Source organism: Lissotriton helveticus, chromosome 1_2 (assembly GCF_964261635.1).
Source record: "Lissotriton helveticus chromosome 1_2, aLisHel1.1, whole genome shotgun sequence".
Taxonomy (NCBI): Eukaryota; Metazoa; Chordata; class Amphibia; order Caudata; family Salamandridae; genus Lissotriton; species Lissotriton helveticus.
In genome coordinates, this window is record NC_136058.1 from 377116494 (window position 1) to 377141159 (window position 24666).

Genomic DNA, 24666 nt, shown 5'->3' on the forward strand with positions numbered 1-24666 from the left:
CCTTGGGTCCCCTCTGTCACCTCGTGTGCACAGATTGCAAGAAAGTCAGGTAATTTCCCTCCGGATTACTAGGGACAGGGTACGCCCGGACACCCCTCCAAGGTTGGTGGTTCTCTGCTAGGGGGACCAGATGGGCTATGCCTGGGTAACACCTCCCTAGGCCACCCGGGGCTTCCTTCCTCCAGGCCAACGGCTTGTCAAATTGCCCAGGACGGGCTCCATGGCTCTTGGGCAGTCGTCCCCCGGGCGTCCGGGGCTCCATCCCTGCCGACGGCATGGAAAAGTGCCCGGGACGGGCTCCATACGTCCCGGGCAGTCCTCCCCCGGGCGTCCGGGGCACCCATCTCCAGGAGGCCAACAGCATGGCAAAGTACCCGGGACGGGCTCCATGGGTCCCGGGCAGTCCTCCCCCAGGCATCCGGGGCTTCCATCTCCAGGCCAACGGCAGGTCAAAGTGCCCAGGACGGGCTCCACGGGTCCCTGGCAGTCCTCCCCCACCGGGCGTCCGGGGCTCCCTTCCCCAGGCCAACGGCATGCCAGAGTGCCCAGGACGGGCTCCACGAGTCCCGGGCGCCCGGGGCTCCCTTCCCCGGGACACCGGCTTGTCAGAGTGCCCATGACGGGCTCCACGGGTCCCGGGTATCTGGGACTCCCTTCCCTGGGCCAACGGCATGCCGGAGTTCCCAGGACAGGCTCCACGGGTCCCGGGCGTCCGGGGCTCCCTTCCCCGGTCCGACGGCTTGTCAGAGTGCCCAGGACGGGCTCCACGGCTCCCGGGCGTCCGGGGTTCCCTTCCCCGGGTCAGCGGCATGTCAGAGTGCCCAGGACGAGTTCCACGGGTCCCGGGCAGTCCTCCCCCGGGCGTCCGGGGCTCCCTTCCCCGGGCCGTCGGCAGGTCAGAGTGCCCAGGACGGGCTCCATGGGTCCCGGACAGTCCTCCCCCCGGGCGTCCGGGGCTCCCTTCCCCGGGCAGACGGCAGGTCAGAGTGCCCAGGACGGGCTCCACGGGTCCCGGGCAGTCCTCCCCCCGGGCGTCCGGCGCTCCCTTCTCCAGGCCGATGGCAGGTCAGAGTGACCAGGACGGGCTCCACGGGTCCCGGGCAGTCCTCTCCCGGGCGTACGTGGTTGTCCGACAGATTCGGGCAGATGTGCTTTTACGAACCGGATCGGAATCGGCCCAAATAATAATAATAATAATAATAATCCACATTTGTAAGGCGCACAATCACCCGTAAGGGTCTCTAGGCGCTAGGGGCCGTTGGGAAGATTAAGCAAGCTATTGCCCAGAGTCACATGGTGCTGGGCTAATCTGCCGCCGGTGCCGGGGATCGAACCGTGATCCCCAGATTCCAGAGTCAGCCGCCCTAGCCGCGGCGCCAGCTATTTCCCAGAGTCACGTGGTGCTGGGCTAATCTGCGGCCGGTGCCGGGGATCGAACCCTGATCTCTGGGATGCTCGAGGGTTACTACGCGCTCTACAAAAACCTTAAATAAAAAAATCTCCAGATTCCGGAGTCAGCCGCCCTAGCCGCGGCGCCAGCTATTTCCCAGAGTCACCTGGTGCTGAGCTAATCTGCGGCCGGTGCCGGGGATCGAACCGTGATCTCCAGATTCCGGAGTCAGCCTCCCTAGCCGCGGCGCCAGCTATTTCCCAGAGTCACGTGGTGCTGGGCTAATCTGCGGCCGGTGCCGGGGATCGAACCCTGATCTCTGGGATGCTCGAGGGTTACTACGCGCTCTACAAAAACCTTAAATAAAAAAAATCTCCAGATTCCGGAGTCAGCCGCCCTAGCCGCGGCGCCAGCTATTTCCCAGAGTCACCTGGTGCTGGGCTAATCTGCCGCCGGTGCCGGGGATCGAACCGTGATCCCCAGATGGGGATATCCCAAAAATCTGGCATGGATACGGCCCGCCAGGACTGGTTTGGGCACCCCTGCTGTAGCACAGTTCCTGAGACTCAATATATATCTTGATAATTGTGTGCCTGCCTGGAGCTTGTGTTATATAATGCGTCTTTATGCCATACAGCATTTCTCATTTGCTTAGTGTCTTGTTATTGTTGGACGTAATGATGAATAGACTACTGTCTAATGGTCTTAGAGCCAGTATTACTACCGGTCCCAGTGTATGAGACACATACATGACTTTTCTGTTGCCTGCTTAGCATAGCTCCCTGCTCCTCTGTAGGTGTGCTACCAGCCAGTAAGGCGTGTGCCTTGCCCATCAGATGTGTTATGTTAGACTTGACTTCTCTGTGAGCAAAGTCTCCCTCCCATAGCAGGTGCTTTCTCTGAACTCTTGACTTGTAAGACTGCTGGGAAAGGCCCTCCCTAGCCCCTCACTCAGATAGATACATTTACCTTCAGAGCTCAGCTTTGGAGAAAGAGATTGGGGAGAGAGCAAATAGGGGAAGGCCCATGGTGCACACTTTATTTTACATAAAAGCTGGGGCTTGTGGGAGGACAGGGACAAGAGGGTTCTCAGGGAAAGAAATCCCAGGAGTATTGATGGCTAGGCCCTGAAACACAACAATCCCGGATTGGCAAGGCACAATATGCCTGTGCAACAGGCCTGACCCTAGGCTTCCGGAGTTCTTGGTCACAAAAGGCTCCAGTGATCTAAGCCCGACCAGGGCTGTGCCCGACCAGGGCTGTAGGCCGCGTTGGGAGCGCGTTAGCGACGCAGGGCGCAGAACTCTGCCCGTTTCACCCCAGCATTTAGGGGAGGACACAGAATCTGGGAAAGCCAGTGGGAAGGATTTTCCAGGAGGAGAGTTCAGTGAGATAATCTGAAACACAATAGTGCTGGTGATCTGGCGGGTGCATTCTGTGAACCACTTTTGTCGGGAGCAGCCTGCCATCATGCCCTGATAAACACAACTCTAGTCCCAAGCCAGTGACCTCAGCAAATGCAAAGACATTCATAGTTATAGTCTCCTGCATCTGATTCTTGCCATCTTCATGTGAAACGTTGGCGTTATCATATCTGCTGCGCACACTTTGTTCATATGTGTACAATTTAAGTGTGTGCACCTGATCACTGTCTTGGGCAGAGCTCTGCCTGTGAACAAACCATGTGAAGCATTGGTGGTTCAGTGGTAGAATTCTCGCCTGCCACGCGGGAGGCCCGGGTTCGATTCCCGGCCAATGCAAGACTGCTTTCTTTTGACTTTGTTTTCGAAAGGAAATATATGACCTCAGTGGGGAATAAAATGGTAAGCAGTGACCCCGACGTGATTTGAACACGCAACCTTCTGATCTGGAGTCAGACGCACTACCGTTGTGCCACGAGGTCCTTACACTTACAGCTTTCGGAGCCAGATCAACAAATGCTGTGGGCCTTTTGACTTATTTTCCCCTCCTCATATGCCTACAGTTGTATTACAGAGATTGACCTTTTGTTTTCTATCCTAATTATGAAATTGACTGCAGGTGCCGAGAGAACGCAGAGAATTGAAATATTCAGGGAAAGGGTGTCCAGCAGGAGAGAGCAAAGGTATGTATCTGTTTTCCATTCAAGTGTTTCATGCAGGGAAAATATTACGTCCCTGGGTGGGCTTGAACCACCAACCTTTCGGTTAACAGCCGAACGCGCTAACCGATTGCGCCACAGAGACGAGTGACTACAGCATCTTTCCTTAGACTCAATATATATCTTGATATGTATGTGCCTGCCTGGAGCTTGTCTTATATAAGCCATCATCATGTGAAACTTTGGCGTTGTCATGTCTGCTGCGCACACTTTGTTCATATGTGTACAATTTAAGTGTGTGCACCTGATCACTGTCTTGGACAGAGCTATGCCTGTTAACTCCCCATGTGAAGCATTGGTGGTTCCGTGGTAGAATTCTCGCCTGCCACGTGGGAGGCCCGGGTTCGATTCCCGGCCAATGCAAGGCTGCGTTCCTTTGACTTTGTTTTCGAAAGGAAATATATGAACTCAGTGGGGAATAAAATGGTAAGCAGTGACCCCGACGTGATTTGACCACGCAACCTTCTGATCTGGAGTCAGACGCGCTACCGTTGCGCCACAAGGTCCTTACACTTACAGCCTTCAAGCCAGATCAACAAATGCTGATGGCCTTTTGACTTATTTTCCCCTCCTCATATGCCTACAGTTGTATTACAGGGCTAGGCCTTTTGTTTTCTATCCTAATTATGAAATTGACTGCAGGTGCAGAGAGAACGCAGAGGATTGAAATGTTCAGATAAAGGGTCTTAAGCAGGAGAGAGCAGAGGTACGTATCTGTGTTTCATTAAAGTGTTTCATGCAGGCAGAAAAGGACACTTCCCTGGGTGGGCTTGAACCACCAACCTTTCTGTTAACAACCGAACGCGCTAAACATTTGCACCACAGAGGTTAATAACTGTAGCATAGTTCCTGAGACTCAATATATATCTTGATAATTGTGTGCCTGCCTGGAGCTTGTGTTATATAATGCGTCTTTATGCCATACAGCATTTCTCATTTGCTTAGTGTCTTGTTATTGTTGGACGTAATGATGAATAGACTACTGCCTAATGGTCTTAGAGCCAGTATTACTACCGGTCCCAGTGTATGAGACACATACATGACTTTTCTGTTGCCTGCTTAGCATAGCTCCCTGCTCCTCTGTAGGTGTGCTACCAGCCAGTAAGGCGTGTGCCTTGCCCATCAGATGTGTTATCTTAGACTTGACTTCTCTGTGAGCAAAGTCTCCCTCCCATAGCAGGTGCTTTCTCTGAACTCTTGACTTGTAAGACTGCTGGGAAAGGCCCTCCCTAGCCCCTCACTCAGATAGATACATTTACCTTCAGAGCTCAGCTTTGGAGAAAGAGATTGGGGAGAGAGCAAATAGGGGAAGGCCCATGGTGCACACTTTATTTTACATAAAAGCTGGGGCTTGTGGGAGGACAGGGACAAGAGGGTTCTCAGGGAAAGAAATCCCAGGAGTATTGATGGCTAGGCCCTGAAACACAACAATCCCGGATTGGCAAGGCACAATATGCCTGTGCAACAGGCCTGACCCTAGGCTTCCGGAGTTCTTGGTCACAAAAGGCTCCAGTGATCTAAGCCCGACCAGGGCTGTGCCCGACCAGGGCTGTAGGCCGCGTTGGGAGCGCGTTAGGGACGCAGGGCGCAGAACTCTGCCCGTTTCACCCCAGCATTTAGGGGAGGACACAGAATCTGGGAAAGCCAGTGGGAAGGATTTTCCAGGAGGAGAGTTCAGTGAGATAATCTGAAACACAATAGTGCTGGTGATCTGGCGGGTGCATTCTGTGAACCACTTTTGTCGGGAGCAGCTTGCCATCATGCCCTGATAAACACAACTCTAGTCCCAAGCCAGTGACCTCAGCAAATGCAAAGACATTCATAGTTATAGTCTCCTGCATCTGATTCTTGCCATCTTCATGTGAAACGTTGGCGTTATCATGTCTGCTGCGCACACTTTGTTCATATGTGTACAATTTAAGTGTGTGCACCTGATCACTGTCTTGGGCAGAGCTCTGCCTGTGAACAACCCATGTGAAGCATTGGTGGTTCAGTGGTAGAATTCTCACCTGCCACGCGGGAGGCCCGGGTTCGATTCCCGGCCAATGCAAGACTGCTTTCTTTTGACTTTGTTTTCGAAAGGAAATATATGACCTCAGTGGGGAAAAAAATGGTAAGCAGTGACTCCGACGTGATTTGAACACGCAACCTTCTGATCTGGAGTCAGACGCGCTACCGTTGCGCCACGAGGTCCTTACACTTACAGCTTTCGGAGCCAGATCAACAAATGCTGTGGGCCTTTTGACTTATTTTCCCCTCCTCATATGCCTACAGTTGTATTACAGAGCTTGACCTTTTGTTTTCTATCCTAATTATGAAATTGACTGCAGGTGCCGAGAGAACGCAGAGAATTGAAATATTCAGGGAAAGGGTGTCCAGCAGGAGAGAGCAAAGGCATGTATCTGTTTTCCATTCAAGTGTTTCATGCAGGCAAAATAGTACGTCCCTGGGTGGGCTTGAACCACCAACCTTTCGCTTAACAGCCGAACGCGCTAAACGATTGCGCCACAGAGACGAGTGACTACAGCATCTTTCCTTAGACTCAATATATATCTTGATATGTATGTGCCTGCAGCTTGTCTTATATAAGCCATCATCATGTGAAACTTTGGCGTTGTCATGTCTGCTGCGCACACTTTGTTCATATGTGTACAATTTAAGTGTGTGCACCTGATCACTGTCTTGGACAGAGCTATGCCTGTGAACTCCCCATGTGAAGCATTGGTGGTTCAGTGGTAGAATTCTCGCCTGCCACGCGGGAGGCCCGGGTTTGATTCCCGGCCAATGCAAGGCTGCGTTCCTTTGACTTTGTTTTCGAAAGGAAATATATGAACTCAGTGGGGAATAAAATGGCAAGCAGTGACCCCGACGTGATTTGACCACGCAACCTTCTGATCTGGAGTCAGACGCGCTACCGTTGCGCCACAAGTTCCTTACACTTACAGCCTTCAAGCCAGATCAACAAATGCTGATGGCCTTTTGACTTATTTTCCCCTCCTCATATGCCTACAGTTGTATTACAGGGCTAGGCCTTTTGTTTTCTATCCTAATTATGAAATTGACTGCAGGTGCAGAGAGAACGCAGAGGATTGAAATGTTCAGATAAAGGGTCTTAAGCAGGAGAGAGCAGAGGTACGTATCTGTGTTTCATTAAAGTGTTTCATGCAGGCAAAAAGGATACTTCCCTGGGTGGGCTTGAACCACCAACCTTTCTGTTAACAACCGAACGCGCTAACCATTTGCACCACAGAGGTTAATAACTGTAGCACAGTTCCTGAGACTCAATATATATCTTGATAATTGTGTGCCTGCCTGGAGCTTGTGTTATATAATGCGTCTTTATGCCATACAGCATTTCTCATTTGCTTAGTGTCTTGTTATTGTTGGACGTAATGATGAATAGACTACTGTCTAATGGTCTTAGAGCCAGTATTACTACCGGTCCCAGTGTATGAGACACATACATGACTTTTCTGTTGCCTGCTTAGCATAGCTCCCTGCTCCTCTGTAGGTGTGCTACCAGCCAGTAAGGCGTGTGCCTTGCCCATCAGATGTGTTATGTTAGACTTGACTTCTCTGTGAGCAAAGTCTCCCTCCCATAGCAGGTGCTTTCTCTGAACTCTTGACTTGTAAGACTGCTGGGAAAGGCCCTCCCTAGCCCCTCACTCAGATAGATACATTTACCTTCAGAGCTCAGCTTTGGAGAAAGAGATTGGGGAGAGAGCAAATAGGGGAAGGCCCATGGTGCACACTTTATTTTACATAAAAGCTGGGGCTTGTGGGAGGACAGGGACAAGAGGGTTCTCAGGGAAAGAAATCCCAGGAGTATTGATGGCTAGGCCCTGAAACACAACAATCCCGGATTGGCAAGGCACAATATGCCTGTGCAACAGGCCTGACCCTAGGCTTCCGGAGTTCTTGGTCACAAAAGGCTCCAGTGATCTAAGCCCGACCAGGGCTGTGCCCGACCAGGGCTGTAGGCCGTGTTGGGAGCGCGTTAGGGACGCAGGGCGCAGAACTCTGCCCGTTTCACCCCAGCATTTAGGGGAGGACACAGAATCTGGGAAAGCCAGTGGGAAGGATTTTCCAGGAGGAGAGTTCAGTGAGATAATCTGAAACACAATAGTGCTGGTGATCTGGCGGGTGCATTCTGTGAACCACTTTTGTCGGGAGCAGCCTGCCATCATGCCCTGATAAACACAACTCTAGTCCCAAGCCAGTGACCTCAGCAAATGCAAAGACATTCATAGTTATAGTCTCCTGCATCTGATTCTTGCCATCTTCATGTGAAACGTTGGCGTTATCATGTCTGCTGCGCACACTTTGTTCATATGTGTACAATTTAAGTGTGTGCACCTGATCACTGTCTTGGGCAGAGCTCTGCCTGTGAACAACCCATGTGAAGCATTGGTGGTTCAGTGGTAGAATTCTCGCCTGCCACGCGGGAGGCCCGGGTTCGATTCCCTGCCAATGCAAGACTGCTTTCTTTTGACTTTGTTTTCGAAAGGAAATATATGACCTCAGTGGGGAATAAAATGGTAAGCAGTGACTCCGACGTGATTTGAACACGCAACCTTCTGATCTGGAGTCAGACGCGCTACCGTTGCGCCACGAGGTCCTTACACTTACAGCTTTTGGAGCCAGATCAACAAATGCTGTGGGCCTTTTGACTTATTTTCCCCTCCTCATATGCCTACAGTTGTATTACAGAGCTTGACCTTTTGTTTTCTATCCTAATTATGAAATTGACTGCAGGTGCCGAGAGAACGCAGAGAATTGAAATATTCAGGGAAAGGGTGTCCAGCAGGAGAGAGCAAAGGTATGTATCTGTTTTCCATTCAAGTGTTTCATGCAGGCAAAATAATACGTCCCTGGGTGGGCTTGAACCACCAACCTTTCGCTTAACAGCCGAACGTGCTAACCGATTGCGCCACAGAGACGAGTGACTACAGCATCTTTCCTTAGACTCAATATATATCTTGATATGTATGTGCCTGCAGCTTGTCTTATATAAGCCATCATCATGTGAAACTTTGGCGTTGTCATGTCTGCTGCGCACACTTTGTTCATATGTGTACAATTTAAGTGTGTGCACCTGATCACTGTCTTGGACAGAGCTATGCCTGTGAACTCCCCATGTGAAGCATTGGTGGTTCAGTGGTAGAATTCTCGCCTGCCACGCGGGAGGCCCGGGTTCGATTCCCGGCCAATGCAAGGCTGCGTTCCTTTGACTTTGTTTTCGAAAGGAAATATATGAACTCAGTGGGGAATAAATGGTAAGCAGTGACCCCGACGTGATTTGACCACGCAACCTTCTGATCTGGAGTCAGACGCGCTACCGTTGCGCCACAAGGTCCTTACACTTACAGCCTTCAAGCCAGATCAACAAATGCTGATGGCCTTTTGACTTATTTTCCCCTCCTCATATGCCTACAGTTGTATTACAGGGCTAGGCCTTTTGTTTTCTATCCTAATTATGAAATTGACTGCAGGTGCAGAGAGAACGCAGAGGATTGAAATGTTCAGATAAAGGGTCTTAAGCAGGAGAGAGCAGAGGTACGTATCTGTGTTTCATTAAAGTGTTTCATGCAGGCAAAAAGGATACTTCCCTGGGTGGGCTTGAACCACCAACCTTTCTGTTAACAACCGAACACGCTAACCATTTGCACCACAGAGGTTAATAACTGTAGCACAGTTCCTGAGACTCAATATATATCTTGATAATTGTGTGCCTGCCTGGAGCTTGTGTTATATAATGCGTCTTTATGCCATACAGCATTTCTCATTTGCTTAGTGTCTTGTTATTGTTGGACGTAATGATGAATAGACTACTGTCTAATGGTCTTAGAGCCAGTATTACTACCGGTCCCAGTGTATGAGACACATACATGACTTTTCTGTTGCCTGCTTAGCATAGCTCCCTGCTCCTCTGTAGGTGTGCTACCAGCCAGTAAGGCGTGTGCCTTGCCCATCAGATGTGTTATCTTAGACTTGACTTCTCTGTGAGCAAAGTCTCCCTCCCATAGCAGGTGCTTTCTCTGAACTCTTGACTTGTAAGACTGCTGGGAAAGGCCCTCCCTAGCCCCTCACTCAGATAGATACATTTACCTTCAGAGCTCAGCTTTGGAGAAAGAGATTGGGGAGAGAGCAAATAGGGGAAGGCCCATGGTGCACACTTTATTTTACATAAAAGCTGGGGCTTGTGGGAGGACAGGGACAAGAGGGTTCTCAGGGAAAGAGATCCCAGGAGTATTGATGGCTAGGCCCTGAAACACAACAATCCCGGATTGGCAAGGCACAATATGCCTGTGCAACAGGCCTGACCCTAGGCTTCCGGAGTTCTTGGTCACAAAAGGCTCCAGTGATCTAAGCCCGACCAGGGCTGTAGGCCGCATTGGGAGCGCGTTAGGGACGCGTAAAGGGACGCAGGGCGCAGAACTCCGCCCGTTTCACCCCAGCATTTAGGGGAGGACACAGAATCTGGGAAAGCCAGTGGGAAGGATTTTCCAGGAGGAGAGTTCAGTGAGATAATCTGAAACACAATAGTGCTGGTGATCTGGCGGGTGCATTCTGTGAACCACTTTTGTCGGGAGCAGCCTGCCATCATGCCCTGATAAACACAACTCTAGTCCCAAGCCAGTGACCTCAGCAAATGCAAAGACATTCATAGTTATAGTCTCCTGCATCTGATTCTTGCCATCTTCATGTGAAACGTTGGCGTTATCATGTCTGCTGCGCACACTTTGTTCATTTGTGTACAATTTAAGTGTGTGCACCTGATCACTGTCTTGGGCAGAGCTTTGCCTGTGAACGACCCATGTGAAGCATTGGTGGTTCAGTGGTAGAATTCTCGCCTGCCACGCGGGAGGCCCGGGTTCGATTCCCGGCCAATGCAAGACTGCTTTCTTTTGACTTTGTTTTCAAAAGGAAATATATGACCTCAGTGGGGAATAAAATGGTAAGCAGTGACCCCGACGTGATTTGAACACGCAACCTTCTGATCTGGAGTCAGACGCGCTACCGTTGCGCCACGAGGTCCTTACACTTACAGCTTTCGGAGCCAGATCAACAAATGCTGTGGGCCTTTTGACTTATTTTCCCCTCCTCATATGCCTACAGTTGTATTACAGAGCTTGACCTTTTGTTTTCTATCCTAATTATGAAATTGACTGCAGGTGCCGAGAGAACGCAGAGAATTGAAATATTCAGGGAAAGGGTGTCCAGCAGGAGAGAGCAAAGGTATGTATCTGTTTTCCATTCAAGTGTTTCATGCAGGCAAAATAATACGTCCCTGGGTGGGCTTGAACCACCAACCTTTCGGTTAACAGCCGAACGCGCTAACCGATTGCGCCACAGAGACGAGTGACTACAGCATCTTTCCTTAGACTCAATATATATCTTGATATGTATGTGCCTGCCTGGAGCTTGTCTTATATAAGCCATCATCATGTGAAACTTTGGCGTTGTCATGTCTGCTGCGCACACTTTGTTCATATGTGTACAATTTAAGTGTGTGCACCTGATCACTGTCTTGGACAGAGCTATGCCTGTGAACTCCCCATGTGAAGCATTGGTGGTTCAGTGGTAAAATTCTCGCCTGCCACGCGGGAGGCCCGGGTTCGATTCCCGGCCAATGCAAGGTTGCGTTCCTTTGACTTTGTTTTCGAAAGGAAATATATGAACTCAGTGGGGAATAAAATGGTAAGCAGTGACCCCGACGTGATTTGACCACGCAACCTTCTGATCTGGAGTCAGACGCGCTACCGTTGTGCCACAAGGTCCTTACACTTACAGCCTTCAAGCCAGATCAACAAATGCTGATGGCCTTTTGACTTATTTTCCCCTCCTCATATGCCTACAGTTGTATTACAGGGCTAGGCCTTTTGTTTTCTATCCTAATTATGAAATTGACTGCAGGTGCAGAGAGAACGCAGAGGATTGAAATGTTCAGATAAAGGGTCTTAAGCAGGAGAGAGCAGAGGTACGTATCTGTGTTTCATTAAAGTGTTTCATGCAGGCAAAAAGGATACTTCCCTGGGTGGGCTTGAACCACCAACCTTTCTGTTAACAACCGAACGCGCTAACCATTTGCACCACAGAGGTTAATAACTGTAGCACAGTTCCTGAGACTCAATATATATCTTGATAATTGTGTGCCTGCCTGGAGCTTGTGTTATATAATGCGTCTTTATGCCATACAGCATTTCTCATTTGCTTAGTGTCTTGTTATTGTTGGACGTAATGATGAATAGACTACTGTCTAATGGTCTTAGAGCCAGTATTACTACCGGTCCCAGTGTATGAGACACATACATGACTTTTCTGTTGCCTGCTTAGCATAGCTCCCTGCTCCTCTGTAGGTGTGCTACCAGCCAGTAAGGCGTGTGCCTTGCCCATCAGATGTGTTATGTTAGACTTGACTTCTCTGTGAGCAAAGTCTCCCTCCCATAGCAGGTGCTTTCTCTGAACTCTTGACTTGTAAGACTGCTGGGAAAGGCCCTCCCTAGCCCCTCACTCAGATAGGTACATTTACCTTCAGAGCTCAGCTTTGGAGAAAGAGATTGGGGAGAGAGCAAATAGGGGAAGGCCCATGGTGCACACTTTATTTTACATAAAAGCTGGGGCTTGTGGGAGGACAGGGACAAGAGGGTTCTCAGGGAAAGAAATCCCAGGAGTATTGATGGCTAGGCCCTGAAACACAACAATCCCGGATTGGCAAGGCACAATATGCCTGTGCAACAGGCCTGACCCTAGGCTTCCGGAGTTCTTGGTCACAAAAGGCTCCAGTGATCTAAGCCCGACCAGGGCTGTGCCCGACCAGGGCTGTAGGCCGCGTTGGGAGCGCGTTAGGGACGCAGGGCGCAGAACTCTGCCCGTTTCACCCCAGCATTTAGGGGAGGACACAGAATCTGGGAAAGCCAGTGGGAAGGATTTTCCAGGAGGAGAGTTCAGTGAGATAATCTGAAACACAATAGTGCTGGTGATCTGGCGGGTGCATTCTGTGAACCACTTTTGTCGGGAGCAGCCTGCCATCATGCCCTGATAAACACAACTCTAGTCCCAAGCCAGTGACCTCAGCAAATGCAAAGACATTCATAGTTATAGTCTCCTGCATCTGATTCTTGCCATCTTCATGTGAAACGTTGGCGTTATCATGTCTGCTGCGCACACTTTGTTCATATGTGTACAATTTAAGTGTGTGCACCTGATCACTGTCTTGGGCAGAGCTCTGCCTGTGAACAACCCATGTGAAGCATTGGTGGTTCAGTGGTAGAATTCTCGCCTGCCACGCGGGAGGCCCGGGTTCGATTCCCGGCCAATGCAAGACTGCTTTCTTTTGACTTTGTTTTCGAAAGGAAATATATGACCTCAGTGGGGAATAAAATGGTAAGCAGTGACCCCGACGTGATTTGAACACGCAACCTTCTGATCTGGAGTCAGACGCGCTACCGTTGCGCCACGAGGTCCTTACACTTACAGCTTTCGGAGCCAGATCAACAAATGCTGTGGGTCTTTTGACTTATTTTCCCCTCCTCATATGCCTACAGTTGTATTACAGAGCTTGACCTTTTGTTTTCTATCCTAATTATGAAATTGACTGCAGGTGCCGAGAGAACGCAGAGAATTGAAATATTCAGGGAAAGGGTGTCCAGCAGGAGAGAGCAAAGGTATGTATCTGTTTTCCATTCAAGTGTTTCATGCAGGCAAAATAATACGTCCCTGGGTGGGCTTGAACCACCAACCTTTCGGTTAACAGCCAAACGCGCTAACCGATTGCGCCACAGAGACGAGTGACTACAGCATCTTTCCTTAGACTCAATATATATCTTGATATGTATGTGCCTGCCTGGAGCTTGTCTTATATAAGCCATCATCATGTGAAAGTTTGGCGTTGTCATGTCTGCTGCGCACACTTTGTTCATATGTGTACAATTTAAGTGTGTGCACCTGATCACTGTCTTGGACAGAGCTATGCCTGTGAACTCCCCATGTGAAGCATTGGTGGTTCAGTGGTAGAATTCTCACCTGCCACGCGGGAGGCCCGGGTTCGATTCCCGGCCAATGCAAGGCTGCGTTCCTTTGACTTTGTTTTCGAAAGGAAATATATGAACTCAGTGGGGAATAAAATGGTAAGCAGTGACCCCGACGTGATTTGACCACGCAACCTTCTGATCTGGAGTCAGACGCGCTACCGTTGCGCCACAAGGTCCTTCCACTTACAGCCTTCAAGCCAGATCAACAAATGCTGATGGCCTTTTGACTTATTTTCCCCTCCTCATATGCCTACAGTTGTATTACAGGGCTAGGCCTTTTGTTTTCTATCCTAATTATGAAATTGACTGCAGGTGCAGAGAGAACGCAGAGGATTGAAATGTTCAGATAAAGGGTCTTAAGCAGGAGAGAGCAGAGGTACGTATCTGTGTTTCATTAAAGTGTTTCATGCAGGCAAAAAGGTTACTTCCCTGGGTGGGCTTGAACCACCAACCTTTCTGTTAACAACCGAACGCGCTAACCATTTGCACCACAGAGGTTAATAACTGTAGCACAGTTCCTGAGACTCAATATATATCTTGATAATTGTGTGCCTGCCTGGAGCTTGTGTTATATAATGTGTCTTTATGCCATACAGCATTTCTCATTTGCTTAGTGTCTTGTTATTGTTGGACGTAATGATGAATAGACTACTGTCTAATGGTCTTAGAGCCAGTATTACTACCGGTCCCAGTGTATGAGACACATACATGACTTTTCTGTTGCCTGCTTAGCATAGCTCCCTGCTCCTCTGTAGGTGTGCTACCAGCCAGTAAGGCGTGTGCCTTGCCCATCAGATGTGTTATCTTAGACTTGACTTCTCTGTGAGCAAAGTCTCCCTCCCATAGCAGGTGCTTTCTCTGAACTCTTGACTTGTAAGACTGCTGGGAAAGGCCCTCCCTAGCCCCTCACTCAGATAGATACATTTACCTTCAGAGCTCAGCTTTGGAGAAAGAGATTGGGGAGAGAGCAAATAGGGGAAGGCCCATGGAGCACACTTTATTTTACATAAAAGCTGGGGCTTGTGGGAGGACAGGGACAAGAGGGTTCTCAGGGAAAGAAATCCCAGGAGTATTGATGGCTAGGCCCTGAAACACAACAATCCCGGATTGGCAAGGCACAATATGCCTGTGCAACAGGCCTGACCCTAGGCTTCCGGAGTTCTTGGTCACAAAAGGCTCCAGTGATCTAAGCCCGACCAGGGCTGTGCCCGACCAGGGCTGTAGGCCGCGTTGGGAGCGCGTTAGGGACGCGTAAAGGGACGCAGGGCGCAGAACTCTGCCCGTTTCACCCCAGCATTTAGGGGAGGACACAGAATCTGGGAAAGCCAGTGGGAAGGATTTTCCAGGAGGAGAGTTCAGTGAGATAATCTGAAACACAATAGTGCTGGTGATCTGGCGGGTGCATTCTGTGTACCACTTTTGTCGGGAGCAGCCTGCCATCATGCCCTGATAAACACAACTCTAGTCCCAAGCCAGTGACCTCAGCAAATGCAAAGACATTCATAGTTATAGTCTCCTGCATCTGATTCTTGCCATCTTCATGTGAAATGTTGGCGTTATCATGTCTGCTGCGCACACTTTGTTCATATGTGTACAATTTAAGTGTGTGCACCTGATCACTGTCTTGGGCAGAGCTCTGCCTGTGAACAACCCATGTGAAGCATTGGTGGTTCAGTGGTAGAATTCTCGCCTGCCACGCGGGAGGCCCGGGTTCGATTCCCGGCCAATGCAAGACTGCTTTCTTTTGACTTTGTTTTCGAAAGGAAATATATGACCTCAGTGGGGAATAAAATGGTAAGCAGTAACCCCGACGTGATTTGAACACGCAACCTTCTGATCTGGAGTCAGACGCGCTACCGTTGCGCCACGAGGTCCTTACACTTACAGCTTTCGGAGCCAGATCAACAAATGCTGTGGGCCTTTTGACTTATTTTCCCCTCCTCATATGCCTACAGTTGTATTACAGAGCTTGACCTTTTGTTTTCTATCCTAATTATGAAATTGACTGCAGGTGCCGAGAGAACGCAGAGAATTGAAATATTCAGGGAAAGGGTGTCCAGCAGGAGAGAGCAAAGGTATGTATCTGTTTTCCATTCAAGTGTTTCATGCAGGCAAAGTAATATGTCCCTGGGTGGGCTTGAACCACCAACCTTTCGCTTAACAGCCGAACGCGCTAACCGATTGCGCCACAGAGACGAGTGACTACAGCATCTTTCCTTAGACTCAATATATATCTTGATATGTATGTGCCTGCCTGGAGCTTGTCTTATATAAGCCATCATCATGTGAAACTTTGGCGTTGTCATGTCTGCTGCGCACACTTTGTTCATATGTGTACAATTTAAGTGTGTGCACCTGATCACTGTCTTGGACAGAGCTATGCCTGTGAACTCCCCATGTGAAGCATTGGTGGTTCAGTGGTAGAATTCTCGCCTGCCACGCGGGAGGCCCGGGTTCGATTCCCGGCCAATGCAAGGCTGCGTTCCTTTGACTTTGTTTTCGAAAGGAAATATATGAACTCAGTGGGGAATAAAATGGTAAGCAGTGACCCCGACGTGATTTGACCACGCAACCTTCTGATCTGGAGTCAGACGCGCTACCGTTGCGCCACAAGGTCCTTACACTTACAGCCTTCAAGCCAGATCAACAAATGCTGATGGGAGGAGGAGCTTGGCGGGCATCCGAGATGGCCGCTTGAGCACAGCGCTCTCCGGACCCTCGCCGCTCCCGACATTTTATCCTGGCTGAATCCTGATTTCTTGCAAGAATTCGTGTAGGGGACGTTTGGCTGATTACCCTAGCACTTTTCAGAAATCGATTTGGATCTCGTATTCCTGAGATATGGTGCTCTGAACTTTTGGGCTCCGCCCTTGAGGTGCGCCCGGGACGGGGTGCGGTACTGTAGCCGTCCTGCAATTGAACAACAACGGCAGGAGATCTGGCCTTGTGGGTCCCCACTTCCTAAGTTTCGGTTTCGATTCCGTTCCGACTTGGGCCACGGATGTGGATGTCGTGTTGCGACTGAGACTTGAAGGCGGATCGGCTGTTGGGCTTTCATGTGACCTATTTGCTGGTTTGGCGACCTCTACCCGAGTTGTGCCCCCTTTTTCTGTACTTTTGATCCTGTACTTTGGGTGTCGGGCCCGTCGAACCTGGTGGCTTGTCCTGTGACGCATCTTCAAAATGGCGGGCAGAGGGGACAGAGAGACGCGCAAGACGAAAACACCTCTGCGCGGAGCTCCAGTTCAATCAAATGTCATGGACCGTTATACCCATTCTAAGGGGTCCCCCGTAGCTGCCCTACCTGGTTCTAGTATTGCGTCTGAACGAATTTTGGAAGAGTCGGCGGAGCCCTCCTTACAGGATATCATGGGCGCCATCTCGGGTGTGAGGGAATCCATCGGCCTACAGTACGAGGCCTTGGCCCACAAACTTGACACCGTGGCTATTGAGGTGAATCTGATTCGTGCTGACCTCGGCAAGACGAATGAGAGGGTACAATCACTGGATATTAAATCCTCTAGCCTTACGAATGACGTCTCGGAGCTCCAAACAGAGATTGGAAATCTCCGTCGGGGGAACGACTTCATGACCCGTCGCCTGGAGGACTTTGAAAATAGGGCGCGTCGCTGCAATGTTCGCCTGGTTGGTGTACCGGAAAACCCTGAACCCCACTCGGTGGATCTCCTGGTTGAGGATCTGGTCTTGAACCATTTGGCCACTTCTGGTCTCACAAAATTTTTCACGGTGGAACGTGCACATCGTGTTCCAGGGGGCAAAGTCAAGCCGGGAGCCCCGCCGAGACCCATTGTAGCGAAGCTTTTTCATTATAGAGACCGGGACGCTATCCTGCAGGCCTCGCGGGTGAAGGGCCCGGTGGCCTTTGAGAATGCTACGGTGAACTTTTACCCGGACTTTTCCCAACAGGTTCAGAGACAACGTATGGAGTTTCGTGGTGCCAAGAAACGTCTCCGGGATCGGGGCCTACGTTACGCCATGCTCTTTCCCACTAGACTCCGGGTTGAATACAATGAACGTACCCTTTTCTTTGATCGGCCAGATGCTGTTAATGACTGGCTGGACTCATTGCCTGACTGTCCTCCTGAGACAGACTCCGCCGCTCACCCTGGCGGTGCCGAAGGTGGTGCGGAGATCTAACTGTTCGGCTCTTATGTCTTATTTTGAATACATTCTCAGGAGTGTTGGCCGGCGTCCCTCTACATTGTGATCATTCTGTCTTTTCGTTTGTTATTTTTGTTCTTGCTGAGGTCGGGGGGTGGATGGAACGGAGACCTTTCCTCCTCCGGGGTCTTTGTGTAGAATAGGGGTTCTTGGGCGACAGGCACACTGCAGGTTGGGGTGGCTCTTTAGCTTTTTGCAGGGGTGCAGGGTGGGGGGTGTTTCTCCTCAGTTTGGGGGAGGGGGGTTGGGAAGTTTTTTCTTTTCTGTGTGTTGTTTTCAAGGCGAGTTGCTCCTGTGTTTGCTGCTGTTTCTGATGTCTAGCTCATGGACGAGGGGTCTTGGCTCGGGTGGTTGGGATGGGGGGTAGAGGGTTGAAATTTCTTTCCTGGAACGTTAATGGCCTGGGAGATCGTATTAAGCGCAGTGTGGTCTTAAAATTTATACGACGTTTGTCACCGGACATTGTTTTCATGCAAGAAACCCATTTGATTGGTAATGTTTGTTATGCGATGAATAGATGGGGCTACCGCCTTGTGGCGCACTCAGGGTTTACCTCCGGATCTAGGGGTGTGGGTATTCTTGTTCGAACCTCCCTCCCCCTGGCTATCGATGAGGTGATTCATGATGACCGTGGGAGATATACTGTCCTGGTGGGTAGATATGAAGGCCGCACCCTATCTCTCTTCAATGTTTATGTTCCCCCGGGTTTGCAGGCCTCTACTTTTACTGACTTGGGCCGTGTTCTGTTGGATCTCCCTGATAGCACTCTCTTTCTTGCCGGTGATTTTAATTCGGTGCTTTCCGGCCTTCACGATCGCCATCCCCCTAGAGATACCCCGCAGGCTCAGCAGTGGTTGGGTGGGTTTTTAGATACCTTTGGCCTTGTGGACTGCTGGCGACTGTTGCATCCTACTCAGCTCCAATACACCTTCCATTCTGGGGCCCATGGCAGTCTGTCCCGGCTGGATTATTTCCTGATGCCCGCAGCCCAATCATCGGCGGTTCGTGAGATTTTACACTTGCCGAGGGGTATTTCTGATCACTCGCCGCTCTGGCTTCGTTTCGAGGTTGGGGTAGAGGCGGCGGGCCGAGTGGCTCCCATTAACCCTTGGTATCTTTCCTCCCCTGAGACTCGTACCCTCTTGCTCAAGTCCATGGATGCATATTTCCTGGAAAATGAGGGGTCGGTCTCTTCGGCTGTGTCCCTGTGGGAAGCTTTTAAAACTGTGATTCGTGGACAGGCCCTTTCCTTGATTGTTGAAGCTAAGAGGGCAGGGAGGAAGGAGGTGGTGGACCTTGAGGGGGAGATCTCTGCTTTGGAGGACGAGTTGGAATCTGGTGTCACGCCTGACAAACTCCATGCCCTGGGTCTAAAACAGTTTGCATATAAATCTCTGGTCACTGACGCTGCAAAGGTGATGTTTCGTGAGCGGCAGGGCAGATTGTACGATGTGGGTGACAAGGCGGGCAAACTCCTAGCGTGGTTGGACAAGAAAGAAAGAGTTAATCGTGTGGTGCCCGTGATTCAGTCTGCGAGTGGTGAGAATGTGATTGATCCGACCGCCATTGTTGATCGTTTTGCAGAATATTTCCGTGTGGTATATGCTCCCGTGTCTGTGAGGGATGTTGCCGACTCCCGCCTTCTTCTGCGTGACATCACTTTGCCCTGTGTCACCGACTTGGACCGTATTGCTTTGGACTCCCCTTTTACGAATGATGAGATAGCCAATGCAGTTCGATCGCTCCGTTCGGGCAAAGCACTGGGCCCGAACGGTTTGCCTATTGAGTTGTACAAATTACGCCCCGATAAGGTGGCGCCGTATCTCCGCGCCATGTTTCTAGAATCTCGTGAGCGGAACATGCTTCCCTATGATCAGCGTCTGGCGACAATCGTCGTCATTCCCAAAGAGGGTAAACCGCGTGACCTCTGTTCCTCGTATAGGCCCATATCCCTATTAAATGTTGAACCTAAGGTGTTGGCTAAACTTTTGGCGACCCGTCTCCTTTCGGTTCTTGGGGAGTTGGTCCATCCGGATCAGTCTGGCTTTATCCCGCATCGCAACACTGCTCTGAATTTACGTCGCCTCCACGGCGCGCTGGCGAGGGCGGGGCTTTTGACTGAACCGGCCATTTTGGCGTCCCTGGATGCCTCCATGGCCTTTGATACTGTGGAGTGGCCCTATTTATGGGCGACACTTGAGAAATTTGGATTCGGGTGCGAGTTTATTAGCTGGGTTAGGCTGTTGTACGCGGAACCTCTGGCGCAAGTTGTAGTGAACGGTAGAGTGTCGACCCCCTTCTCCTTGGGCAGGGGTACCCGTCAGGGTTGCCCCTTGTCCCCTCTGTTGTTCGCGCTCGCTCTTGAACCGTTGGCGGCCTGGCTCCGTTGGGAACCGTCCCTTAAAGGTATTCGATGGGCCCCGGACTTCGAAGACCGCGTCTCGCTTTATGCGGACGACATCCTCTTGTATCTTACTTCCCCTCGCAAGTCTTTATCTGTTTTATTTGACGTTCTTGCGTCCTTTGGTGCTAACTCAGGCCTCGTCATCAACTGGTCTAAATCCTGTGTATACGTTTTATCTGGTATCTTGCCTCCGTTGCCGAGTAGACTTCCTCTTCAGGTGGTCCGGGATGGTTTCAAATACTTGGGGGTTTTCGTTACCTTGGATCCGTCCCTTCGTTTTGATCCTAATCTCCTTCCCCCGTTGCTTAGGCTCCGTTTGGACGTTGCCCGCTGGCGCAAACTTCCCCTGTCTCCACTGGGTCGGGCGGCCCTGTTTAAGATGATGTCACTACCGCGGTTTCTCTACGCTCTCCAGAATTATTATGATCCTATCCCCAAGACCTATTTTCGGGAGATTGAGAGCCTTCAGAGGCAACTTATTTGGGATGGGCGACCGCGCATTGCTCTCGCGAAACTTTCTATCCCGTGGTACGATGGGGGCATGGCGCTCCCCGATATTAAGAGATACTACTGGGCTTCCCATCTGTCCGCTATTAATCACGCTATGTTCTCTCCGGGTCGTAATCCGGCGTTTGAGATGGATAAACTTCAGCTTCCGGGAGGTGACTTTAATAGAGTACTCTATTCTCGCTCCGCTGGGCGCCATCTTGTGGGACCTACTTTGACTGCTTTGACAGTGTGGCGTGCTGCGAATGTGAGCCTGGGCTGGGAGGATCGCTTGACGTTGGCGACGCCGCTTTATGCTTCGGAACGTCTGGGCGGTCTTTGGTCTTCCAAGGGTTTTGACCGTTGGGACTTGATTGGGATCTCTAAAGTGGGGGATGTATATTCTAAGGGTTCTGTGCGCCCGTTTCAGCCCCTCCAGGCTGACTATGGCCTGAGTAGTCGGGAATTCTTTCGTTATTTACAGATCAGGCACGCTTTGGTTTCGGTGTTTGCTCCTGGTGAGATTCCGCCTGACTCTTCCCCACTTGAAGACCGTATCCTTGACGGACATCTTCCTGATAGCACTATCTCCCTGATCTATAAAAAGTTGATCAACAATCGGACTGACTTATTGGCCCGACTTCGGGAACAGTGGATGGGAGATGGGTTGGAACTTGATGATGAGGATTGGCAATCGGCCCTCTCCTCTCCGAAGGAGGTGGCTATACCGGCTCGACTCCGTCTGGTCCAATTGAAGATCCTTCATTGGGTGTACGTGACGGGACCGCGACTGATGGTGATGGGCTTTTCCTCTGATGGACTGTGTAAGCGTGGATGTGGTTTGCGTGCTACTTTCCTGCATATTCTTTGGGAGTGCCCGATGGTGGCTGCTTATTGGGTGGCCGTGCTTGATCTGATGACTGTGGTGACGGGGATATCCTTGCGACCGGAACCTCGTCGCTGTCTTTTGAATGTTTGGGAGCCCACGGACTATTCGGTGGCACAGACTAGATGGGCCATCCTGGGCTATATGATTGCGAAGCGAGATATTGCGCAACTCTGGGGGGCCTCCAGGCCCCCTGCCCTCTCGCAATGGGAGGATAATATGGATTGGTCCATGTTCCGTGAGAAAACTGTTTATGTGGCCAGGGGTAGACCCAGGGCATGGGTGAAGGTGTGGGGTCAATGGAACGAATACCGTGGCGACATTTGTGCTCCTCCCCTTGTGGACACTATCGAGATTACCCTATCTCCCTAGGCTAGCGTTCCCGGAATCTTCATATAGGGACTGAGCTGGTGTCACCGGCTCTTCCCCCCTTCTTCTTCCTGATCTCTGCCCCCCTCCCCCCCCCCCCCGCTCCATACTCCTTAGTGCTTAGGATATTATTACTGCACCTCCGCTGCTGTCCCCCCCTTGCGTCCCTTGGGCTGACCTTCAGTGATACACTCTCGCCTTTTTGTATGTTTGTTCTTTCATATATATAAAACCTGTTTTGGTCCTGTATTTAATGTGGAGTATTGCATTGTTGATTGACGGTTACCTCTGCGGGCTTATGTGATATGTGTCTACTCCTTTTTAGCGGCTGGCCCGTGTGGTTGTAGGCCCATCCTTGTACGTTTCTGCTTGCTCAAATAAAGGTTTTTTAAAAAAAAAAAAAAAAAAAAAAAAAAAACAAATGCTGATGGCCTTTTGACTTATTTTCCCCTCCTCATATGCCTACAGTTGTATTACAGGGCTAGGCCTTTTGTTTTCTATCCTAATTATGAAATTGACTGCAGGTGCAGAGAGAACGCAGAGGATTGAAATGTTCAGATAAAGGGTCTTAAGCAGGAGAGAGCAGAGGTACGTATCTGTGTTTCATTAAAGTGTTTCAAGCAGGCAAAAAGGATACTTCCCTGGGTGGGCTTGAACCACCAACCTTTCTGTTAACAACCGAACGAGCTAACCATTTGCACCACAGAGGTTAATAACTGTAGCACAGTTCCTGAGACTCAATATATATCTTGATAATTGTGTGCCTGCCTGGAGCTTGTGTTATATAATGCGTCTTTATGCCATACAGCATTTCTCATTTGCTTAGTGTCTTGTTATTGTTGGACGTAATGATGAATAGACTACTGTCTAATGGTCTTAGAGCCAGTATTACTACCGGTCCCAGTGTATGAGACACATACATGACTTTTCTGTTGCCTGCTTAGCATAGCTCCCTGCTCCTCTGTAGGTGTGCTACCAGCCAGTAAGGCGTGTGCCTTGCCCATCAGATGTGTTATCTTAGACTTGACTTCTCTGTGAGCAAAGTCTCCCTCCCATAGCAGGTGCTTTCTCTGAACTCTTGACTTGTAAAACTGCTGGGAAAGGCCCTCCCTAGCCCCTCACTCAGATAGATACATTTACCTTCAGAGCTCAGCTTTGGAGAAAGAGATTGGGGAGAGAGCAAATAGGGGAAGGCCCATGGTGCACACTTTATTTTACATAAAAGCTGGGGCTTGTGGGAGGACAGGGACAAGAGGGTTCTCAGGGAAAGAAATCCCAGGAGTATTGATGGCTAGGCCCTGAAACACAACAATCCCGGATTGGCAAGGCACAATATGCCTGTGCAACAGGCCTGACCCTAGGCTTCCGGAGTTCTTGGTCACAAAAGGCTCCAGTGATCTAAGCCCGACCAGGGCTGTGCCCGACCAGGGCTGTAGGCCGCGTTGGGAGCGTGTTAGGGACGCGTAAAGGGACGCAGGGCGCAGAACTCTGCCCGTTTCACCCCAGCATTTAGGGGAGGACACAGAATCTGGGAAAGCCAGTGGGAAGGATTTTCCAGGAGGAGAGTTCAGTGAGATAATCTGAAACACAATAGTGCTGGTGATCTGGCGGGTGCATTCTGTGAACCACTTTTGTCGGGAGCAGCCTGCCATCATGCCCTGATAAACACAACTCTAGTCCCAAGCCAGTGACCTCAGCAAATGCAAAGACATTCATAGTTATAGTCTCCTGCATCTGATTCTTGCCATCTTCATGTGAAACGTTGGCGTTATCATGTCTGCTGCGCACACTTTGTTCATATGTGTACAATTTAAGTGTGTGCACCTGATCACTGTCTTGGGCAGAGCTCTGCCTGTGAACAACCCATGTGAAGCATTGGTGGTTCAGTGGTAGAATTCTCGCCTGCCACGCGGGAGGCCCGGGTTCGATTCCCGGCCAATGCAAGACTGCTTTCTTTTGACTTTGTTTTCGAAAGGAAATATATGACCTCAGTGGGGAATAAAATGGTAAGCAGTAACCCCGACGTGATTTGAACACGCAACCTTCTGATCTGGAGTCAGACGCGCTACCGTTGCGCCACGAGGTCCTTACACTTACAGCTTTCGGAGCCAGATCAACAAATGCTGTGGGCCTTTTGACTTATTTTCCCCTCCTCATATGCCTACAGTTGTATTACAGAGCTTGACCTTTTGTTTTCTATCCTAATTATGAAATTGACTGCAGGTGCCGAGAGAACGCAGAGAATTGAAATATTCAGGGAAAGGGTGTCCAGCAGGAGAGAGCAAAGGTATGTATCTGTTTTCCATTCAAGTGTTTCATGCAGGCAAAATAATACGTCCCTGGGTGGGCTTGAACCACCAACCTTTCGGTTAACAGCCAAACGCGCTAACCGATTGCGCCACAGCGACGAGTGACTACAGCATATTTCCTTAGACTCAATATATATCTTGATATGTATGTGCCTGCCTGGAGCTTGTCTTATATAAGCCATCATCATGTGAAACTTTGGCGTTGTCATGTCTGCTGCGCACACTTTGTTCATATGTGTACAATTTAAGTGTGTGCACCTGATCACTGTCTTGGACAGAGCTATGCCTGTGAACTCCCCATGTGAAGCATTGGTGGTTCAGTGGTAGAATTCTCGCCTGCCACGCGGGAGGCCCGGGTTCGATTCCCGGCCAATGCAAGGCTGCGTTCCTTTGACTTTGTTTTCGAAAGGAAATATATGAACTCAGTGGGGAATAAAATGGTAAGCAGTGACCCCGACGTGATTTG

At 50.2% G+C, this 24666-nt stretch overlaps 24 non-coding genes across 24 annotated transcripts; 10 read left to right on the forward strand and 14 right to left on the reverse strand.

Annotated features, from left to right (window-relative positions):
* The first annotated feature begins 3079 nt into the window (after positions 1–3079).
* Positions 3080–3150, forward strand: TRNAG-GCC (transfer RNA glycine (anticodon GCC)). The gene has a single exon. It is a non-coding gene; the product is annotated as a tRNA-Gly (tRNA).
* A 71-nt stretch (positions 3151–3221) lies between these two features.
* Positions 3222–3293, reverse strand: TRNAW-CCA (transfer RNA tryptophan (anticodon CCA)). Its single transcript has one exon. It is a non-coding gene; the product is annotated as a tRNA-Trp (tRNA).
* A 248-nt stretch (positions 3294–3541) lies between these two features.
* Positions 3542–3615, reverse strand: TRNAN-GUU (transfer RNA asparagine (anticodon GUU)). Its single transcript has one exon. It is a non-coding gene; the product is annotated as a tRNA-Asn (tRNA).
* Positions 3616–5651: 2036 nt separating this feature from the next.
* On the reverse strand, positions 5652–5723 carry TRNAW-CCA (transfer RNA tryptophan (anticodon CCA)). Its single transcript has one exon. It is a non-coding gene; the product is annotated as a tRNA-Trp (tRNA).
* A 248-nt stretch (positions 5724–5971) lies between these two features.
* On the reverse strand, positions 5972–6045 carry TRNAN-GUU (transfer RNA asparagine (anticodon GUU)). The gene has a single exon. It is a non-coding gene; the product is annotated as a tRNA-Asn (tRNA).
* A 203-nt stretch (positions 6046–6248) lies between these two features.
* On the forward strand, positions 6249–6319 carry TRNAG-GCC (transfer RNA glycine (anticodon GCC)). The gene has a single exon. It is a non-coding gene; the product is annotated as a tRNA-Gly (tRNA).
* Positions 6320–8076: 1757 nt separating this feature from the next.
* Positions 8077–8148, reverse strand: TRNAW-CCA (transfer RNA tryptophan (anticodon CCA)). The gene has a single exon. It is a non-coding gene; the product is annotated as a tRNA-Trp (tRNA).
* A 248-nt stretch (positions 8149–8396) lies between these two features.
* On the reverse strand, positions 8397–8470 carry TRNAN-GUU (transfer RNA asparagine (anticodon GUU)). The gene has a single exon. It is a non-coding gene; the product is annotated as a tRNA-Asn (tRNA).
* Positions 8471–8673: 203 nt separating this feature from the next.
* TRNAG-GCC (transfer RNA glycine (anticodon GCC)) lies at positions 8674–8744 on the forward strand. Its single transcript has one exon. It is a non-coding gene; the product is annotated as a tRNA-Gly (tRNA).
* Positions 8745–10354: 1610 nt separating this feature from the next.
* On the forward strand, positions 10355–10425 carry TRNAG-GCC (transfer RNA glycine (anticodon GCC)). The gene has a single exon. It is a non-coding gene; the product is annotated as a tRNA-Gly (tRNA).
* A 71-nt stretch (positions 10426–10496) lies between these two features.
* TRNAW-CCA (transfer RNA tryptophan (anticodon CCA)) lies at positions 10497–10568 on the reverse strand. Its single transcript has one exon. It is a non-coding gene; the product is annotated as a tRNA-Trp (tRNA).
* A 248-nt stretch (positions 10569–10816) lies between these two features.
* TRNAN-GUU (transfer RNA asparagine (anticodon GUU)) lies at positions 10817–10890 on the reverse strand. The gene has a single exon. It is a non-coding gene; the product is annotated as a tRNA-Asn (tRNA).
* A 207-nt stretch (positions 10891–11097) lies between these two features.
* Positions 11098–11168, forward strand: TRNAG-GCC (transfer RNA glycine (anticodon GCC)). Its single transcript has one exon. It is a non-coding gene; the product is annotated as a tRNA-Gly (tRNA).
* Positions 11169–12783: 1615 nt separating this feature from the next.
* On the forward strand, positions 12784–12854 carry TRNAG-GCC (transfer RNA glycine (anticodon GCC)). The gene has a single exon. It is a non-coding gene; the product is annotated as a tRNA-Gly (tRNA).
* A 71-nt stretch (positions 12855–12925) lies between these two features.
* Positions 12926–12997, reverse strand: TRNAW-CCA (transfer RNA tryptophan (anticodon CCA)). Its single transcript has one exon. It is a non-coding gene; the product is annotated as a tRNA-Trp (tRNA).
* A 248-nt stretch (positions 12998–13245) lies between these two features.
* On the reverse strand, positions 13246–13319 carry TRNAN-GUU (transfer RNA asparagine (anticodon GUU)). Its single transcript has one exon. It is a non-coding gene; the product is annotated as a tRNA-Asn (tRNA).
* Positions 13320–15224: 1905 nt separating this feature from the next.
* TRNAG-GCC (transfer RNA glycine (anticodon GCC)) lies at positions 15225–15295 on the forward strand. The gene has a single exon. It is a non-coding gene; the product is annotated as a tRNA-Gly (tRNA).
* Positions 15296–15366: 71 nt separating this feature from the next.
* On the reverse strand, positions 15367–15438 carry TRNAW-CCA (transfer RNA tryptophan (anticodon CCA)). Its single transcript has one exon. It is a non-coding gene; the product is annotated as a tRNA-Trp (tRNA).
* Positions 15439–15686: 248 nt separating this feature from the next.
* Positions 15687–15760, reverse strand: TRNAN-GUU (transfer RNA asparagine (anticodon GUU)). Its single transcript has one exon. It is a non-coding gene; the product is annotated as a tRNA-Asn (tRNA).
* Positions 15761–15967: 207 nt separating this feature from the next.
* Positions 15968–16038, forward strand: TRNAG-GCC (transfer RNA glycine (anticodon GCC)). The gene has a single exon. It is a non-coding gene; the product is annotated as a tRNA-Gly (tRNA).
* Positions 16039–23763: 7725 nt separating this feature from the next.
* TRNAG-GCC (transfer RNA glycine (anticodon GCC)) lies at positions 23764–23834 on the forward strand. The gene has a single exon. It is a non-coding gene; the product is annotated as a tRNA-Gly (tRNA).
* Positions 23835–23905: 71 nt separating this feature from the next.
* TRNAW-CCA (transfer RNA tryptophan (anticodon CCA)) lies at positions 23906–23977 on the reverse strand. Its single transcript has one exon. It is a non-coding gene; the product is annotated as a tRNA-Trp (tRNA).
* A 248-nt stretch (positions 23978–24225) lies between these two features.
* Positions 24226–24299, reverse strand: TRNAN-GUU (transfer RNA asparagine (anticodon GUU)). The gene has a single exon. It is a non-coding gene; the product is annotated as a tRNA-Asn (tRNA).
* Positions 24300–24506: 207 nt separating this feature from the next.
* Positions 24507–24577, forward strand: TRNAG-GCC (transfer RNA glycine (anticodon GCC)). Its single transcript has one exon. It is a non-coding gene; the product is annotated as a tRNA-Gly (tRNA).
* Positions 24578–24666: the final 89 nt, after the last annotated feature.